Source organism: Apodemus sylvaticus, chromosome 11 (genome assembly GCF_947179515.1).
Source record: "Apodemus sylvaticus chromosome 11, mApoSyl1.1, whole genome shotgun sequence".
NCBI classification, from domain to species: domain Eukaryota; kingdom Metazoa; phylum Chordata; class Mammalia; order Rodentia; family Muridae; genus Apodemus; species Apodemus sylvaticus.
The window spans coordinates 100,465,512-100,478,945 of NC_067482.1; positions in this window are offsets into that span (position 1 = coordinate 100,465,512).

Sequence of the window (13,434 nt, forward strand, 5' to 3'; positions counted from 1 at the left end):
CCATGCAATCTAGCATGTCGAAAGTACTACAAGGCTTAAACAGCAGTGACAGACAATTCTAAGACTCTCAGTGAAACTTGGAGGAAGTGAAGCTGGTTCCACCTTTCCTAGTAGGAGTCTGAAGCCAGCACAGCCAGAGAGGAGATTGTCCTCTGCTGGGCGTGAACTGGCATTCAGCTCCTTCTAATCTACAGATTCCCAGTAAGGGCCCCACATGAAAACTGCCTGGGGATTCCAGTGAGTGGCAAAGTCACCTCACCAGCCATTCCTACTCTCAGTGTTTTTGTAAATTAAAAAAAAAAACTTTATTAAATGGGTGCACTTGTATAGGATGTTTTCTTAAGATGTATTTATTTAATTATATATGAGCATTCTATCTGCATGTATGCCTTCATGCCACAAGAGAATATCAAATCCCAGTATAGATGATTGTGAGCCATCATGTGGTTGTTGGGAATTGAATTCAGGATCTCTGGAAAAGCAGACAGTGCTCTTAACCTCTGAGCCCTTGTAGGAGGTTTCAACAGAACCCCAAAATTCTGAATCACCCCGTTCTAATTTCATGACTACGCAAAAGTCAGAGCAATTTGGAGAAGGAGGAAGCTGGGAAAATGGAGAGCAGATAGATTACCTATGGTCAGGTGGAGCCTGCATTAGCTACCATTTGGAACTGTCATAATCCCCACCCCTACCAGAGAAGCAGAAGCAGGGTCTGCCTACTCACTGACTGGGACTGCTTATAGAAGCCAAGCGATAGAGCTGTTAATGCATGGGCTAACAATGCCAGAAAGTGGGGAATCCTTTCTATAGTCAATGTTTAACATGAACATCAATCTTATTTCTAGAAATGGCTTCCTGCCTCTTTAAAAACAACTCTGGGCCCTAAAACAAAAACAGTCTTCCCTCTAGGCAGGTGTGCATGCAGCCTTCTTACACAGTCAATTAACAAGGATGAGAGGACCAGATCTCAAAGGCTTTCCAAACTTCTATTCAAGGAGAGGCCTGAGCTAGCCTAATCACTGTAGCAATAGCACACCTGAGCATTTCCCCTGGACACAGAGGAGGACAGGGGACCTAAGAAGCCAATTCTATTGGACAAATGGTGATTAAGGCTGGCACAGTCCATAGATGTTATCCCCATATGAGAGGCCTTAACAAGAAATTCAGGAAAATCATCTGCCCAAAGGTTTAAATGTGACTTGGCCATTGCTCTGGAGTCGCTAAGTCAACAGTATATTTTCTCCATCATATTTTCAAATAATAGTAATAAAAATTGAAAATTGTGATAATGATGTGTTCTGGTACCCCTGGATGGGGGCAGATGAAGTAAGCAATGCTTTCAAGTGTAATTAAGGGTTTCAACTGATCCCTCCCAACTGCAATTGTTATTTCAAAATCAAATTAATAAATCATGTCCATCCTACTTGGAATAAAAATGTATCTCTGGTATTCCTATTGCAATCTGCAGGCTGATTCATTCTCAGTAGAGAGCAAGCAGTGGCAGGGAGAGTCTCTGAGACTGAGCTGTGCCCCAAACTCAAACAAACTCATGAGGAAGATGGGTCCAACTGGGGAATCTGGGAACTGTCTCTCTGCCTAATTGAAAACAATATGCAAGCCATATTTCCCTATATTCCCTATGGTTCTCACACTCAAAGTTATTAAATGCTGACTCCCAGGTATCAGGGGATTCAAGTCTCCTCTAGGTTATACTGTGCTAAAACTGTAGCCATCCTGGTGAGTTAGTGTGTGACCTGATAAGGCCCTTTAAAGCTCTTGTGATCAAACTTATAGCTATCAAAAGTACATTTTCCCTTGGCAAACTAGAGACTCTTACAGTATACAAAGCTGTATTTCTTTCCTTATAGGTTTCCAGATTTCAAATGTTCGTAGTCCCCATGCAGCCTCTTTGGCAAAAAAGTATTTCAGTCCAGTGATCACCTGAGACAAATATTTAACATGAAGTCCCTGGCATTCTTGGTGAGAGAGAAGCATTTATATTTAGAAAGGGGGGCCAGTGTTCTTCTGATTTAGCAGAAGTAGAGGAAAAACCCAAGTCTGGTGTCACTGACCAGAGTCTTATCTAGGCCTTGCATAGTAGAGGGGTATCTGTTCTTCCTTCAAAATGAATGGGGTTGTGCATGCAGCTTCCTTGAGGACTTCCCAGTAAGTATTATCTATACTATAGGTAAACAGACCATAAAGATGCTGGCCTGAGAGCCACAGGATGTGGCATCCAGTAACACCACACGTGCTGTTGGGCCATGCACACCTCTGAGGCTATTAACTCCCCATTGTTAAAGTGATAGCACCTTACATAATGTTGATGGCCTCTTTCAGGAAGATGCATGACATCACTGATTTCTTCAGTGACGCTTTCTTGCTGGTCGGTGATGTTACTTAGCAGGAAAATAGATTAGTTCCAGAGAATGAACAACACTCACAGTCTGCCCACTGTAGCAGCTCTCTGGGAATCCAGCTTCTCAGCTGCAAACTGACAGGATCCTCACGTCTCAGGATCTGTGGAGGATTGGGATCAGGATCCCCCACACACTGAAATCCACAGACACTGAAATCTCTTACAATATTATAGCATTTAAATAGGGAGCCGGATGCTTCCAAGGGCTTCCACACACTCTCATTCGTCCCTACTTTATTCATACATGGCACAATGTTAATGGCACAGAAACTGTTGTTATGTTAGGAAACAAAGACAAGAAAGGAGTTTCTACATGTTCTGTATCAAGACATGGATTCTCTCCCCCCCCCTCTCTTTCTCTGTCAGTTTTGATCTAAGGTTGGTTGACTTAAACTGTGAAGCTCCCAGATCTGCAGCACTGTCAATATCTGCAGATTAGCATTCCCTACTCTGGGATCTACCCTATTATTATTAGTCCTATAATTTGGGTCATTGGATTAGACTTTGGGGAAGTGTCATAATGGAAAAATACAAATACGTATTTTTTGTGCTGTGATTCAAAGCACAAAAAGTATTGTTTCATAACCTCCATGTGTAGAAGTGTGTGATCAAGATGTCATTAGGCCAAGTTCCCTCTGAGAGTGGTAGGGAAGGACCTGTTCTAGGCCTCTCTCCCAGTTTCTAAAGGTCCTGGCTTGTCTATAGCCAGTCTTCCCAGGGCATTTTCTCTTTGCAAGCACATGTTTAAATTTCTCTCTCTTTTTTAAAATAAGAATATACTTGAGTAAGGTCATAATATACCCAAGAGTGATCATATTTTACATAATTATTACCATAATTATCCTGTTTCCCAATATGGCTGTATCTTGCAAAATGAGGGTTAAAAGGTCAAGGTATGGATTAGATGGGGAGAGGCACAAGGGTCAAGCTTTCACATCCCAGCTTAGTAGTTAGCCAAACATCACAAGGCTATGTCAGTGGGACTGATACTGATAAATACCTGCAAAAGTCACTTCGCCCAGATCAGTCCTTCCTAGGCATAGGAAATAACAGGGCATGGGCAGCTGCTGTTTGGCTCCTGCTTGTACAGATAGTATCAACTAGACTCAAGCACAAGAAGAGACAGAATGAAATCTCTGTGCTCTCTCATACATGTAGGAGGCATTGGTTATAAAGAACTATTTAACAGAGAAGTCTAAACAAATCAGTTCCATCTTTTAGGCTCTAAATTGATCCTTAGAGCATCATAAACCTGCTATACAGTTGGTACAGTATTTTTTTGTATGCACGAAGCACAGAACAACCCCTGATTCTATCCTCCCCAATACCAAGACGAAGAAACTGTCTGACAGTCACGTGAGAACCTAATGGGAAGACAACTATCAAAATTATAAAAGAGGAAGTTATTATTAGTAGATAGGCACCCAAGAATATGCAATGAAGTGCTCTTCTTTAAGTTCCTGTCTTAAATTTGTGAGTAATTTTCTAAATATTTTGTCATATGTGCACATATATATCAAAGATCACTATTGATGTTTAGAAAAATACTGCCATTTTTATACTCAATAATCCATATTTAAAAGTTTATATAGGAAATGCCAACTTTTTTTCATAGAGTAACACGATTAACTAGTAAGTGTCCTAGCCTAGGGTAAGGTGTGTTACGGCTTGAAAACCCTGAGAATGAATATGGGAATCACCCAGTAAGACATACAAAAGATGGAAGATAATACCCCATGGGAGATCAGAGTTTATCCCAACACAATGTGGATAAACAGCTCTATCTGCATTCATAGACCCTAGCCTGTTCTGCTTACTCCAGTCAGCGCATAAGCCAGGGTAATGGCAAGCCAAGGTGTTAGGAAGAAGTCAGGAGAATAGCTGCACAGCTTCAATATATATAATAAGAGCAAGTTGAGAAGTAATGAACTATGAGTAGGATTTTTTTGTATATGCTCATGACTGTCTTTCCTTGGTGTTTTCTGAAATTAACTAACTGAAAAGTCCTCTGTTTACACTAAGCATTATTTACATTAAGCTTAGACAAATTACCAAGGAGAATGATATTCTGGCTTCCCTAGTAACCTCTTGCCCTATTAAAATATGCATTTGTTTTAAATCTAATTATTTCTTTGCTGGACTTTGGGCTCCTTTGTGCTTTGGTTTGGCCCCTATACACGTGTGACCTGTAACATATTTTCCTGCCATGCAGCCTAGTAAGGCTGGTATTGAGCTGTTGCTCCCTAATGCGGCAGTGATATGAATATGTGTCCTTAAAGCTCACAGGATACCAAGCTACTCCATTAAGAAGAGAGGTTTCTAAGATGTAATGGGGCCATGAGTCTTCCCCTCAACAGGGCTTCGGGGAAGGCGCTGGCCTCTGTTTGTTTTTGTTCGTCTGTCTTGTGACTGTACTCCTTCCATCAGTGGCTCACCACATTCAAGGCACGGTCTCAGAGGCAGACACCTCAGCCCCTCACCTTCTACTACTGTCTTCCCCTTGTACTTCCCAGACTCCAGAGATGTAAGGAATAAATTTCTGTGTTTAATAAGTTACTCAGCCTAAGACAGTTTGTTATAATAGCATAAAATAAAGTAAGATTGGTAATATCATATCGGTAATAGTGCTCTGCCTGTGACAAATTTTAGGTACTTTCTAGAAGACATTGTTTTCCCACAAAGCCCATGATGATGTCATATCATATGACAGTGTAGTCAGAAAGCAGGAAAACAAAGATATCTTTTTTCTTTAAAGACACATCCTAAATATTGTATGCCTCCTGATCTCTGCATACAATCATTTAACCATTTATTTGTGTGGCCACACCTAGCTGCAAAGGAACCTGGGAAATGTAGTTTTGCTTCAGGTACCATAGTCAGTTGGAAATCTAGTTACCTTTTAGCTTTAGTTTTGGTAGTTTTATTATGACATAGCATGTACATTTTTCCTCATATTTATTTTTTATGGAATTTTCTATGTATGTTAATTATATGAATATATGATTTTTGACAAATTTTCTAGGCCATCCTTTTCTCTTGAAATTCCAATTTTGCATGTTTGACCTTTTATATTTATTAATAAAATGCATGATCCAGAGACTAAAGATCCAACATACTCATGAAACTTCCATTTTCTCTGTTTCTGAGATTAAAAGATTCCAATTGTCTGTTTACAAATTCATCACCCCTTCCTGCTATCTCCATTCTGTCACCTCCATCCACTTTGATTTTTATTTTGTTATTGCAGCCTTTAGATTCTGGAGTTTCTACCTAGTGAATTTACAGATTTACTTCTATAAGTTATCTTACCTGTTTAAACTCTGTTAATTGTAAACATATTGTCCTCTACATTATTGTACATAGCCCTAATTACCTGCTAATTCCAACATTCCAGAAAAATGGCTCATTGTCACTGATTATCTTTTCTCTTAAGAATGACTAATATTTCTCTGCTTCTTCATATGGTAAAAATATTCAAGTATATTTTCCAATTGTAAATATTTTGTAAAGATATTGAATTCTGTTATATTTCTCTGGAGGGACAACAAAAACAGAGGTAATTATATCAGGCAGATTCTAATTCAAAACTGTCTGTGGCTGTTGATCAGATGCCAGTTCCGTGCTTTTAGTTCTTAAGTTACAATCTATGTATGGTCGAGTTCTTGTAAGGTCCAGCTATAGACAGAGAACCGGGCAAGATTTGTACGGAGAAATGAGAGTTCCTATCCTGTCTCTCTCTTTCTGTGGAATTCCGTACTTTCCAGTTGCCGTATCTACCTCAATTGCCTTCCTTGGAGCCTATGTCTGAAAGTTGGCAGGTTTTCTTTTTCTTTTTTTTTTTAATTTAATTTTATTTTTTTTATTTACATTGCAAATGATTTCCGCTTTTCTGGGTCCCCACTCCCTGCAAGTCCCATAAACCCTCTTCCGTCCCCCTATTCTTCCATCCACTCCTTCCCACTTGCCTGTTCTGGAATTCCCCTCTACCCTTGCACTGAGTCTTTCCAGAACCAAGGGCCACTCCTCCATTCTTTTTGGACATCATTTAATTTGTGGATTATGTCCTGGGTATTCAAAGTTTCTAGGCTAATATCCACTTATCAGTGAGTGCATACCATGATTGATCTTTTGAGACTGGATTACCTCACTTAGTATGATGTTCTCCAGCTCGATCCATTTGTCTAAGAATTTCATGAATTCATTGTTTCTAATGGATAAATAGTACTCTATTGTGTAAATATACCACATTTTTTGTATCCATTCCTCCTTTGAAGGACACCTAGGTTCTTTCCAGCTTCTGGCTACTACAAATAGGGCTCCTATGAACAAAGTTGAGCATATGTCCTTATTGCATGCTGAAGAATCCTCTGGATATATGCCTAGTAGTGGTATAACAGGGTCCTCAGGAAGTGACATGCCCAGTTTTCTGAGGAACCGCCAGACTGATTTCCAAAGTGGTTGCACCATCTTGCAATCCCACCAGCAGCAGAGGAGTGTTCTTCTTTCTCCACATCCTCGCCAACACCTGCTGTCTCCTGAGTTTTTGACCTTAGCCATTCTGACTGGTGTGAGGTGAAATCTCAGGGTTGTTTTGATTTGCATTTCCCTAATGATTAATGATGTTGAACATTTCTTAAGGTGTTTCTCAGCCCTCCGAAGTTCTTCATGTGAAAATTCTTTGTTGAGCTCCGTACCCCACTTTTTAATGGGGTTATTTGGTTCTCTGGGTTCTACTTTCTTGAGTTCTTTGTATATATTAGATCTTAGCCCTCTGTCGGATTTAGGGTTGGTGAAGATCCTTTCCCAGTCCGTTGGTTGATGTTTTGTCCTTTTGACGGTGTCCTTTGCCTTACAGAAACTTTGTAGTTTTATGAGGACCCATTTGTCAATTCTTGATCTTAGAGCATAAGCTATTGGTGTTCTATTCAGGAACTTTTCCCCTGTGCCCATGTCCTTCAGGGTCTTCCCCAGTTTCTTTTCGATTAGTTTCAGTGTGTCAGGTTTTATGTGGAGGTCCTTGATCCATTTGGAGTTGAGCTTGGTACAAGGAGATAAGAATGGATCAATGCACATTCTTCTGCATGCTGACCTCCAATTGAACCAGCACCATTTGCTGAAAAGACTATCTTTTTTTCCACTGGAGGCTTTCAGCTCCTTTGTCCAAGACCAAGTGACCATAGGTGTGTTGGTTCATTTCTGGGTCTTCAATCCTATTCCATTGATCTGCTTGCCTGATATTGTACCAATATCATGCAGTTTTTATCACTATTGCTCTGAGTTTAAAGTTTGGGATATTGAATCCCCCTGAAGTTCTTTTACTGTTGAGAATAGTTTTAGCTATCCTGGGTTTTTTGATATTCCAGATGAATTTGAGAATTGCTCTTTCTAGCTCTATGAAGAACTGGGTTGGGATTTTTATGGGAATAACATTGAATCTGTAGATTGCCTTTGGCAAGATGGCCATTTTAACTATATTAATCCTGCCAATCCATGAGCATGGAAGGTTTTTCCATTTTCTGAGATCTTCTTTGATTTCCTTCTTCAGAGATCTGAAGTTCTTGTCATATAGGTCTTTCACTTATTTGGTTAGAGTCACCCCAAGATACTTTATGCTGTTTGTAGCTATTGTGAAGGGGGGTATTTCCCTAATTTCTTTCTCAGTCTGCTTATCCTTTGAATATATAAAGGCTACTGATTTGCTTGCGTTGATTTTGTAGCCAGCCACTTTGTTGAAGTTGTTTATCAGCTGTAGGAGTTCTCTAATAGAGTTTTTAGGGTCACTTAAGTATACAATCATATCATCTGCAAATAGTGATAGTTCGACTTCTTCCTTTCCAATTTGTATCCCTTTGACTTCCTTCTGTTGTCTAATTGCTCTAGCTAGGACTTCAAGAACTATGTTGAAAAGATATGGAGAGAGGGGACAGCCTTGTCTAGTCCCTGATTTTAGTGGGATTGCTTCAAGTTTCTCTCCATTTAGTTTGATGTTGGCTACCGGTTTGCTGTATATTGCTTTTACTATGTTTAGATATGGGCCTTAAATTCCTGTCCTTTCCAAGACTTTTAGCATGAAAGGATGCTGAATTTTGTCAAATGCTTTTTCAGCATCTAATGAAATGATCATGTGTTTTTTTTCTTTGAGTTTGTTTATGTAGTGGATGGCATTTATGGATTTCCTTATATTGAACCATCCCTGCATCCCTGGGATGAAGCCTACTTGATCATGGTGGATGATCATTTTGATGTGTTCTTGGATTCGGTGGGCAAGAATTTTATTTAGTATTTTTGCATCGATATTCATAAGGGAAATTGGTCTGAAATTCGCTTTCTTAGTTGGATCTTTGTGTGGTTTTGATATCAGCGTAATAGTGGCTTCGAAGAAGGAGTTGGGTAGTGTTCCTTCTGTTTCTATTTGGTGGAAAAGTTTGAAGAGTATTGGTGGTGTTAAGTCTACTTTGAAGGTCTGATAGAATTCTGCACTGAAACCATCTGGTCCTGTGCTTTTTTGGTTGGAAGCCTATCTATGACCCCTTCTATTTCTTTAGGGGTTATGGGTCTGTTTAGATGGTCTATTTGATCCTGGTTTAATTTTGGTAATTGGTATCTGTCTAAGAAAATGTCCATTTCCTCCAGATTCTCCAGTTGTGTTGAGTACAGGTTTTTGTAGTAGGATCTGATGATTTTTTGAATTTCTTCGGTTTCTGTTGTAATATCTCCGTTTTCATTTCTAATTTTGTTAATTTGGATACTTTCTCTGTGCCCTTTGGTTAGTCTGGCTAAGGGTTTATCTATCTTGTTGATTTTTTCAAAGAACCAGCTTTTAGTCTTGTTGATTCTTTGTACGGTTCTCTTGGTTTCTACTTGATTGATTTCAGCCCTGAGTTTGATGATTTCCTGTCTTCTTCTCCTCCTGGGTGAATTAGCTTCTTCTTGTTCCAGGGTTTTCAGTTTTTCTATTAATCTTCTAGTGTAAGCTCTCTCGAATTTCTTTTTGGAGGCACTCAAAGCTATGAGTTTTTCTCTTAGCACTGCTTTCATCGTGTCCCATAGATTTGTGTATGTTGTGCCTTCATTTTCATTAAATTCTAAGAAATCTTTGATTTCTTTCTTTATTTCTTCCTTGACCAAGGTATCATTGAGTAGAGTATTGTTCAGTTTCCATGTGTATGTGGGCTTTCTGTTGTTTTTACTGTTACTAAAGACCACTTTTACTCCATAGTGATCTGATAGGAGGCATGGGATTATTTCAATCTTCTTATATTTGTTGAGGTCTGTCTTGTGACCAACTATATGATCTATTTTGGAGAAGGTACCATGAGGTGCTGAGAAAAAGGTATATTCTTTTGCTTTGGGATAAAAAGTTCTATATATATCTGTTAACTCCAATTGGTTCAAAGCTTCAATTAGTTTCATTGTCTCCCTGTTTAGTTTCTGTTTTCCTGATCGGTCCATTGGTGAAAGTGGAGTGTTGAAGTCACCCACAATTATTGTGTTAGGTGCAATGTGAATGTGTACTTTGAGCTTTAGTAAAGTATATGTGTGTGGTTATCTTCTTTGGGTTTGATGAAAGAAGCTTAATATCCTGCTCTTTCCAGGGTATAGTTTCCCTCGTTGTAATGGTGCTTTCCCCCTATTATCCTTTGTAGGCCTGGGTTTGTGGAAAGATATTGTGTAAATTTGGTTTTGTCATGGAATATCTTAGTTTCTCCATCTATAGTAATTGAGAGTTTCACTGGGTATAGTAATCTTGGCTGGCATTTGTCTTCTCTTAGAGTCTGCATGAGCTCCGCCCAGGATCTTCTGGCTTTCATGGTCTCTGGTGAGAAGTCTGGTGTAATTCTGATAAGTCTTCCTTTATATGTTACTTGCCCTTTTTCTCTTACTGCCCTAAGTATTCTTTCTTTGTTTAGTACATTTGGGGTTTTGATTATTATGTGACGGGAGGTATTTCTGTTCTCTTCCAGTCTGTTTGGAGTTCTGTAGGCTTCTTGTATATTCATGGGCATCTCTCTCTTTAGGTTAGGAAAGTTTTCTTCCATAATTTTGTTGAAGATTTTTGCTGGCCCTTTAAGTTGTAAATCTTCACTCTCATCAATACCTATAATCCTTAGATTTGGCTTTCTCATTGTGTCCTGGATTTCCTGGATATTTTGGGTTACAAGCTTTTTGCATTTTGCATTTTCTTTAACTGTTGAGTTCATGGTTTCTATGGTATCTTCAGCATCTGAGATTCTTTCTTCTAGCTCTTGTATTCTGTTGTTGATATTTGCGTCTATGGTCCCTGATTTCTTCCCAAGGTTTTCTATCTCCAAAGTTGTCTCCCTTTGTGCTTTCTTAGTTGTTTCTACTTCTGTTTTTAGATCCTGGAAATTTTTGTTCAGTTCTGTCATTTGCTTGTTTGTGTTTTCCTCTAATTCTTTAAGTGATTTTTGTGTTACTCTTTCACGACTTCTGCCTGTTGATCAAAGTTCTCCTGTATTTCTTTAAGTGATTTTTGAGTTTCCTCCTTATTGGCTTTTGTATTCTCCTGAATTTCTTTCAATGATTTTCGTGTTTCCCTTGTAAGGGCTTCTAATTTTTGATCCATTTTCTCCTGAATTTCTTTAAGTATGTCCTTCATGTGTTCCTGTACTAGCATCATGACCAGTGATTTTAAATCCAAATCTTGTTTTTCTGGTGTGTTGAGGTATCCAGGACTTGCTAATGTTGGAGAATTGGGTTCAGATGCTTCCATAATGCCTTGGTTTCTGTTAGTAACATTCCTACGTTTGCCTTTAGCCATCTGGTTCTCCCAGGAGTTAGATGGTCTTATTGTCACTGGCTGGTGCTTCAACCTACTGTGGATCTTTAGGATTATCTCTGCAACACTGGATGACTGGGTTTCTTCTGGCACAGATTACTGATATGCTGGCTTCCTCTTTTGTGCCTTTGGAGCCCTTCTCAGACTTGCCTCAAGCAATGCTATACTTAGGTTGTCAAGGTGAACCAGGTGTTCTCTGTCTGCTCTATTATGGAGCGAAGATGGTGTGGTGGGGGTCACTCCCTGTGTTGATTCTCACATAGGACAGAGGTCCTGCGATGGACTGGCTTGCAGATGAACCGCCTATGTGCTCAGTTCCTGAGTGCAGACAGACCCCTGGTGGTTTGCACCACCAGAAATCTAAAGCTCAGGGTGATACAGTACCTAGTGATCCTTTTGTGTCCCAGCAGGCAGCGAGTATGGCCGTGGGGCTTCTCTCCTTCCACAGCTCCCTGGGCAGGATATGGGCCCCCGAGCCTGGCGGGCTGGCAGACAAAAGCCACCTACGTGCTCAGTTCCTGAGTGCAGGCAGACCCCTGGCGGTTTGCACCACCAGAAATCTAAAGCTCATGGTGGTACAGTACCTAGTGATCCTTTTCCGTCCCTGACAGGCAGCGAGTAAGGCAGGTTTTCTATAAGAACATTATGTGCTTGTTCAGCCTTAAGTGTGGCTTGCACTTGGTATAAATGTTTAAAGGTAAGAAAGTCAGCCTGCTACTCTGTTTTCCAGTGCCAGCTCCTTCTTATCTGTCCACTACTGTAGTATGTGGTGGGCCTGGCAGTCTTTCTGCCACTTGTCCTAATGTCCCTAATTGTTTTCCTGAGGAAATCCAGAAGACATGTACTGGGCTGTAGCAGCAACAGAGTCCATTATGAAGGTCTGAATGGTCAAGGATTGGCAGCATTCATTGGATTTACCTAATTTAGATTATAAATTAAATAAAGAAAAACGTTGGGTATTTGAAGAAGGATACATTGGGAATGATATTGGTGGAGTTGGGGGGAAAGACGGGTGTGGATATCATCCCACTTCATTCTCTGTGTGTGTGTGTGTGTGTGTATACACACACACACACACACACACACACACACATCTCAAGAATCGAGACAATTCACTTTTTTAAATGAATGAAGAAATATGTGATAACATTTCTATCTTTTTATGGGCTATGTATTGGAATATTTTCAGGTCACTCAAGGTTACAAAGAAATTCACCACTGAGTGCTTCCTAATGAGGCTCAAAAGCTTTTTTGGAATGCATGGGTCTCCTAAATTCTCATATAAACAAATCATTTAAAAATATAAATATGAAGAAGTGCTTTTTTTTTAAACTACAGTACAATGTGATAGTTCAGAAAACACTCTTTCTTTCTGCTCACACAGAAATCTAACTATTGGGATATTTCTAGCTCATAATTGTAATCTATGAGCCAGAAAAATTTTCCTTGTGATCAACCTTCAGCATAATCAGAGATAAAGAACTCGACCTTGGATGTTGCTAACATGGAAATAATGTAGACAGTCTAAGAGCAGATATTACCTCTTGCACCTAATGACATATTGTTAATACCATACATGCAACAAGTCATTCGGGCCATGGCATCCTGCTGTGTACTGAGCACTGAGTTATACAGGATATGAATACACATGGGAATGTACTGCCACTCACATGCTGTCCATCGTCTTCCTTGTCAAGTTGCCAATAGTTCTAATTTTACCCTGAAAACATGGAGATACTTGCTTACAGTACTTTTAATTCTAACTTTCCAGGACTAAAGGCAGGTGTATGGTAATCTGGTGAGCTCTTGAAGATGTTTCCCATTGTTCTTTCTCTCTTCCCTCCTTTTCCCTTTCTTTTAACTCTTATTCATTCATTCCTTTGCTTGAGTTTTAGGAGTTGTAAGGGGTAGCATCCAGAAGTATATGTCACAATTTCCTAAGAATATGAATTGGATAAGTTATATAAAATTTCCCATCTAAATTTTTTTCTGTTTTACCACAGATTGTTGAGCCTACCTTTTGGGGTGATTGGACCCTTCCAAGCACAGAAAGGTACATTTAAATTGTTCAACTTTTTTTTTTATAGGAAAACAGAGTATCTCCAGAGAACAAATACTAACATAAAATATGTTGAATTATAAAACTAACAGCATACCTCTTGTATTGGAACATTTAATCCAAGAGACTCAGGATTTAGGAAAGAGACGTATGTCA